Consider the following 7,611-nt stretch of genomic DNA (forward strand, 5'->3'; position numbering starts at 1 on the left):
TTATTTTTAAAGAAAAGAATACGAAATGAAAGAAAAATATGAGATACTGAGATTTTTCACGATTTTGCTTTTGCCTCTCTTTAGAAGAATATAAAAATTCCAAATGTTAATATGATATTTCTATATACGTCATTTATCCATAAATCACTGAAATAGATACGTATAACATTCAAGCTATAAACGTAATTGATATAATTTATTAAATTGAACATACACTTTTTGAGGATTAAAAATATGATATGTATAATAATCTTATCTTTTGATGTGTGTTAAGAATCGGAGAGTATATTAATATATGCCGTAAAACTAATCTCGGAAGAGCTTTACTTTGTACAACACAAGATAGGTTATTCAAAACTCCAGGCTGTGCGTATATGTATGTATCCGCGTGACATCGTAAGCCTTATATCCCTAAAACTTACACACGTATATAAGCAAAGCTGGTTGAATCTGTTTTGCCGACGTAGCCTCAGAGATTACGTTCCTGATGGAAGGATACGTTGCCAAAAATACGTCAGTCAATACTATACATATTCCGTATAGGCTTTTAAAAGTTTAGACCTGTGCTATAGAAGAGGCACGTGCGAGCGAATCTTTATCCCGCATGAAAACAAGATATATCTAATTTAACTTACTGTATTTCCTTGTTTCTTAGTATCATCCTTCTTATTTATTTTAGACAGGTAATAAAGTAGTCATTTTTTTTTTAAGAGACAGTAATTTTCAAGACTTAAATATAAAAGACGCAACCATGCAGTATCAATGGTACTCTTTTTTCTTAGAGAAACAGTTATATCTTTCTAGGAGAACTAATAGATTGTATGAGATGGAAAAAACTTTTTGAAATATAGAAGAATATTTGTCATTTTATTGGTAGAGATTATTAAATTTCCATTTTTTGTAATTTCTAATTTAATTTTATCTTTAAAATTACAATTAAATTTAAACGCAATATATTTGAAGAGAAATTAATTATTGAAGATTTTAATTTCTTGCTATTTATATGAAAAGTGATAAAAATTTTTCTGATCAAAAGTTAATAAACGAAATTTTATTACAACGCGAATTTACTTTTAAATTTTTTATTGTAGAATAATTCATTACAAAGTAAGTATTCTAATGAAAATTTTATTATCCTATTGGTATTCATTTTCCCCTGTTTTTTGTGTCCTTGATAAAATAAGGTATCGAGCTTTATTCAAAATAAATGAGTTACATTTCTCAGTGTCGCGTCCTTCACCACAGTCTATATAGCTTTCCTCATGCTTTCATTATTTACACCGTTTTCTTTTTATTTTTTTATTTATATTAAACTATGATAAGACTTGTTAAAAAAGCAAAAGAGACATTTAATAATTTGAGATAAAAAACTTATTTCGACATTTAAAAGAATATATTTGTAATTGCGGCTGATTATTTTTCCGAGAGTGAGGAGAAACTTTTGCAATTGCTCGTCACTAGAGACAGCCTCTTAACTAACTGCACATATGTCTTACTTTAGTAACGACTTTAGTCATCTTCTTTGGATAGAATTCAAAAGTTATCGCGATGGTTCACAATCGTCGTGGTAGAAACCAATTTTCTAAAGAAATTGACTCGCGCCCTTTCAATGATGACCGATTCAGTTACGCAAGACGCTATCTATTCACGTGCCGGATCGTTACTTTTTATTGAAACTGTGATGTTCTTCAAGTGGTTTTAATCTTACAGCCACATTTAACGACGGCAGTTTTTACAAGCTGAAAACTTACAATGTAGAATTGCAACTCCTCTTCTCGTCAATCTTATTAAAAAATTTTGAAGGAATTGATTTAACTAATTTTTTTAATGACATGATATTAACATGAATTTGTACAATAAAATAAGCGCAATTTTTTAAATATTATATGATAGTTTTATGGAACACGGAACAGATAAATGCTTTGTAAGCTACTTGCAGAATGCATTATTCTGAAACTTTAAGAGTTTGTATCCTCAGAGAGAAGGCTATTCACTTGTGAAAGTCGAGATTGAATGGGGTATTAAAGATCTTACTAGCTTTGCACTTCTCTGACAAAAGCTCGTTTCCTATTTATTTCTTTGTTTAAAAGATTTTGCTAAACTTTAAGTTTTCAAATTGTTGACATCTATTTATTGAAAATAAATCTTACTTTTTTAATTAGTTAATATTTTTCGAGATATTTAGAACATTTATAAATAAATGTATATGTATATTGTATATATAAGACATATACAAAAAAATGTTAAAATACTAATTTTATATCTATTAACTAATGTTATTAATAGTAGAAATGGCATTAGTCTCAGCATTAGTCGACACAACAATCTGCTTAAATTACGATATAGTTTATAAAAGAGTTTTATTATTTAACGAAAATTTTGCGACGTCTGGTATATTTGTAGAAGAAGCATATAGGTATGATTTTTTTTATATCTATATATAATATCGTGTAAATATTTATAAAGGATGAGAGGAATATAGAACTTTACGATATGCACTCCAATGGAATATGATCTTTTAAATAAATTGAACATTGGTTTCGCCTTCCGCGCGACATTGCAGTACATCAAGCTAAATTATGATCACGATAGTGCTGAATATTTTTTTGAGAAGTGAATCTCACGCGCGAATGATTAAATTATTTTATGAAGTTTTAATTCCACGTCAACGTACGCGAAGTGCTCGGATTAATTTTGTTTGGAGCTAGGATAAGTCTGTTGTTTTGGTATCGATCTACATACTCGTATTTGACGTGTGAAAGTAACCCTTGGAAAAAATTAATTTCAACAAACGATCGATCTCGTAATAATCTAAAAGCATCCGTGTGGCGCGTTATATTGATAGCGTATCGTATTATCGTTAATCAACATAGATTTGGAGGATGTTTTATATGTCCAGTATGAGATAGACTATGTTCTACAAATAGATTCGACTCATTTCTATCCTCCCCTCTTTTCGAAAGGTTTCTTTTATTAAAAGACGTAGTTCTGAAATCATTGTTAATCGATATAGATTTGGAGATGTAGATTTTCTACATGTCCAGCGAGATAGAATATATATTGTATAGATTTGATTCATTTCATTCTATCTTCCCTCTTTTCGGAAAACTTATTTTATTAAAAAACGCAATTCTAAAGCTATTGTGTGATTCATATCAAGTTCCAGACTTTGAAAGAATATACATATGTATATGCGTAGACTGAATGCATATTTTTACCGTGTCATCAGAAAGAATAGAATAAAAATCGCTTCGACTTTGATAGATCGTTGACATAACAAATATGTATATTTCGCATTTTATCAAACACAATAAAATGTTTGAAAACAAAAAAAGAAAGAGTAGCGTGTGGTTTAATGAAAAGAAAACTAGTGTTATTCGTTTTTGTTTACTCAAACAATAGTAGAAAGAGTTTTAGTGGGCAAATGGAAAATCGTCGTATTACGGGTAGCGTGTATGTCGAGAAAGCCGATCTATATCGGTGAAAAGAATAAAAAAAAAAACGAACGAAAACCTGAGGTGTGAACAATTGGACAAAAATACGTGGTGCGATGCGCTTTTAAAGGTGCTGCATCGGAATGACGAAAAATCTTTTGTTCTTATTTAAATGTATCTTGATGATATATCAGCTGCTGACATTTAATGGTTGCCAATATAACTGATTTCTCATTTATTAATAAAATAAATTGTAGGAAATATATGAATACCATATAGGAAATAATCGGTAATAAGTTTTATGATTGTACTGCAATTCGTTCAATTAAAGTTAAACAGTAAAATATAATTTTTTTTATCGGAAAAGAACATGATAGAAAGGACGATTTATTACATTAATTGAGAATGTGTTAAATGTTTCGAGAGGAAATTTATCTGTCGACTTTTAAATGATGGAGCACTGTTTAAACGGCGATTGAATAATTTATAGCTAAAATGAAATAAATCTGTAATTTTATAAGGTTTATTTTACGTATAATTTTACATATTTACAATCATCCATTAGAACTAAAAGGAATTAGATTTGAGCTGCTCTTGCGTTAGCAATGCTTTGATTGTTATTGTAATATTGCAATAGATGTTCGCTATAGTCAATAGTTTGAGAACAACTTTCAAAATGAATATTAAGTTTAATTCGCGATACTGCATAGACTGAAACACCTTCGGTCAGTTCCGAGAGATATCCTACAAGCGTTCCGACTTTAACTTTGGCTATAGTCTCTATGCAACTCGAATACACGCTTGTCTGACTACTTTGTCGCCTTCACAAGCACTGGCTAAACCCACAAGTTTAATTCAACACAGCTTAAGCCTGATAATAAAACATAGATGTTGTAATAGTTTTGTATATTTTATCTGTCCATCGACTGTTCTTATAGAATGTTTTAAGTTAATTTAAGCTAATTTAAATTCTTTTTCTATCTTTTTCTGAGACAGAGAAAAACAATAGACAATTGATTAAGTTTAAGTTTTATACAACGAGATCTGCGCGAGTAAAACACGAAATTATAAAAGTAGAGAAATTGAAAAAACTCAGAAGAAAGGGAGAGATCTCTTTAAAGTTTTTACATCTACTTCAGCTTTAACTTTTCTGATTGCGGCTTAGATGGACTGACGAATTGCATTGAACTAATTCGTGTATAAGACCCGTGTTATATTTTATACAATTTATGAAGATCTATTAATATAATACAATATAAATACGAATACAATATAATTTACTCACTTCCGCTATTGTCCGATGACTCACGCTAGTTCTCCTCTTCCTCTTTTCAGATTTGTTGCACTCTCATACACATAATATTCGTAGAAACGCGGTTAATTATAACGCGTATTAATCATCAGAATAGAATAATTGCACAAATTTACACGGCACTCCCGACATTAGTTGCACGCGACGCACTTTACTATTCATATATCGTGATGGAAGAGTAACGGGAAGGTCGTTATTACTATGATCTATTTGACAGTTACGAATCTTACAAAGTAACCACAACTTAAATTATTGGAAAGCTTTAATAATTTATGCAAATGATGTATAGACGATGTAAAAACAAAAAATTCAACGATATTAGCATTCGAACCGTGTGATACGAAAACAATGTCTCTCGAATTAATTAAAACGGCTAATTAAAATGGAATCTCTAAAAAATATACACTTAAAATTCAGTATTGTATAGGTTTGCAGTGTTTTTCAAACATATGAATCTAATAAAATACATTCACTATATATTAATAATTAATTTATCATGATTTTTTTACTGCTTGAATCATCGATGATTCGTACATTACTTTGTACACTTAGACGCAAGATTATGAGCGAATCAAGTAAAATTAAAAAAGCTCTAATTTATTAAATGTTTAGTAATTGTACTTAATAAAGCGAAACGTAAAGGACAGAATATTTGGAATCTTCCGAGTGCTTCTCACGATCGCGTTTTAAATAGTTGCAACGGTATACATAGAAGCTTTTATCTATTCGTTAAAGTTTTACCGTGCGAATGATAATACGGTATGCAGCGATCTTGTGCACGAAACAAACATCAAGACCGCATCGTTTATTGCCGAAATATTAAACGTTTTATTACACAGATTTAAGCTAAATATTCTTTTCCTCAAATCAATTTCGATAAATGAACTATTATTATATGTCTTGCGCTTTGTTTTGTGAACTTATCAGCGTCGTCTAAGCTAACATTTCCGTTTAAGAAAGCGGTTTAGAAAGAAAATATTAGTTATTTGAGTCTTAATTGAACTCGTTTAAATTTAATTAAAATGTGTATTATTAGCACATTTTAATTATTAAATTGTTGTTTTGATATCTATATATTTGTTAAAACAAGATTAATTCCAAATTTTCAACCAAACTCTTGAACAGAAATGCTGTTATGAATATTATATATAGGCTTAAAATATCTATACTATCTATCTTTAAATTATATATATATATATATATATACATATATATATATATAAAGTTTATATGTGTTTTTAAATAACTGTGCTTTCCAAAGCAACATATCTGTTTCGTCCTGGAACATACGATAGCACTGTGAGAAGTAATATCTGGTGTAATTTGCAAATATGCAGTACAAGTCCTGCCATCATATCACCTTTACAGGTACATGCTTTCATCGCATGGTTGTATGACCTTAGTTGGATCTAGGATTCGTATTACTGCGCTGCGGTCACATTATAGTTACGTAATAATCATCTAAACTTCAACGGTTTTATGTTATTACGGTTATGTAATCGTGACGGCTAAATATCGACAAAACCATAAGAGTGAATATAAAATTAATTTTCAAAATGACCTGACATTTTAAATAAAATGTTATTAAATTGTAAAGTTGACTAATGTCGAATTTATTGTGTTAAATTCTTTACATGATAAAATAAGTTTAAAACATGAAATATCTATAATAATAATATAATCAAATTATTACTAGACACCCGCTTTGATCGAATATAACCTTTTTTCATTTATTTCCAACTGGATATTTTAAAATTTTATACGTTATTATACATTTTTCCAGTGATATTTTAGAAAACATAACAAGAATCTTGTATTACACATTTCATTAAAACAGCACCATACAGAGAATATATGTATCAAGAAGAAAATGAAGTATAAATATACTCAACTAACCATCTCTCTTCTCCTTGGAATTTTCAAAAAGATACATATATCTTCTTTAAAACGCATGGAAAGCATGTTGTGAATGAATTAAAGTCAAAAGTGATAATAATTAAACACGTCTGTGTTTAGATGATAAAGATGTCGCTTGTTTAATATTCAACGTTAAATTATCATTTTTATGTGCCGTATGTTAAATCGTAGGTAAAAATTTTTAATATTTTTTGTACGTTCAAGTAATATGTGTAAATTTGACTATTAATATGTTTTTATAAATCATAATCGCAATAAAGTTATTGAAAAAATTATGTCAACCTTTATGTTATTTTAGTATATTCTGGTAGTTTAAATGTATTTTTTATGTAGTGTATTATATGTAAATTATGATAATTTACACATAATGAAATTTTTTGGGTAAATTCTTACTTGTCTATCATTGATTTTTGTCGTAATTTATTAGTGGTTTGATTTTAATTCATTGTAAAAAAAAGGTAAAAGATCTAGCAAAAAAGGGGAAGATTTAAAAATCATCTTCATATATGTCTTCTCTTCCGTTATTATATCTTTATTAAAAATATTACAAGTGAATAATATAATTTATGTTAATCATTATAATTATATCATGTAATTAACTTGGTACATTTGTGAAATAGCAAATTATGACATGACATAATTTGTTTCGAGAATATTATAGTGTGCGATTACAAGGCACTCTATTCAATAGATTTCATTTAATGCAATTATAATTAATAGGATTCATATATTAATGATTAAATGGCAAGCAGTAAAGTAAGTTTAAACATAATATGCTATTCGTTTACGGTGGGTTTCGAGCATAAAAAATATCAAAGAAACACCGAATGGCGTATAGATGCGTGGAATCAAATCTGTCATTCAATCAAAATTTGTGACGTAGAATGAAAGAAAGCTGAATAAAAGGGGAAAAGTAAAGTGAACAGGAGAAAATGAAAGAAAGTTGGG

The sequence above is a fragment of the Cyphomyrmex costatus genome, unplaced genomic scaffold (genome assembly GCF_001594065.2).
Source record: "Cyphomyrmex costatus isolate MS0001 unplaced genomic scaffold, Ccosl1.0 scaffold193, whole genome shotgun sequence".
NCBI classification, from domain to species: domain Eukaryota; kingdom Metazoa; phylum Arthropoda; class Insecta; order Hymenoptera; family Formicidae; genus Cyphomyrmex; species Cyphomyrmex costatus.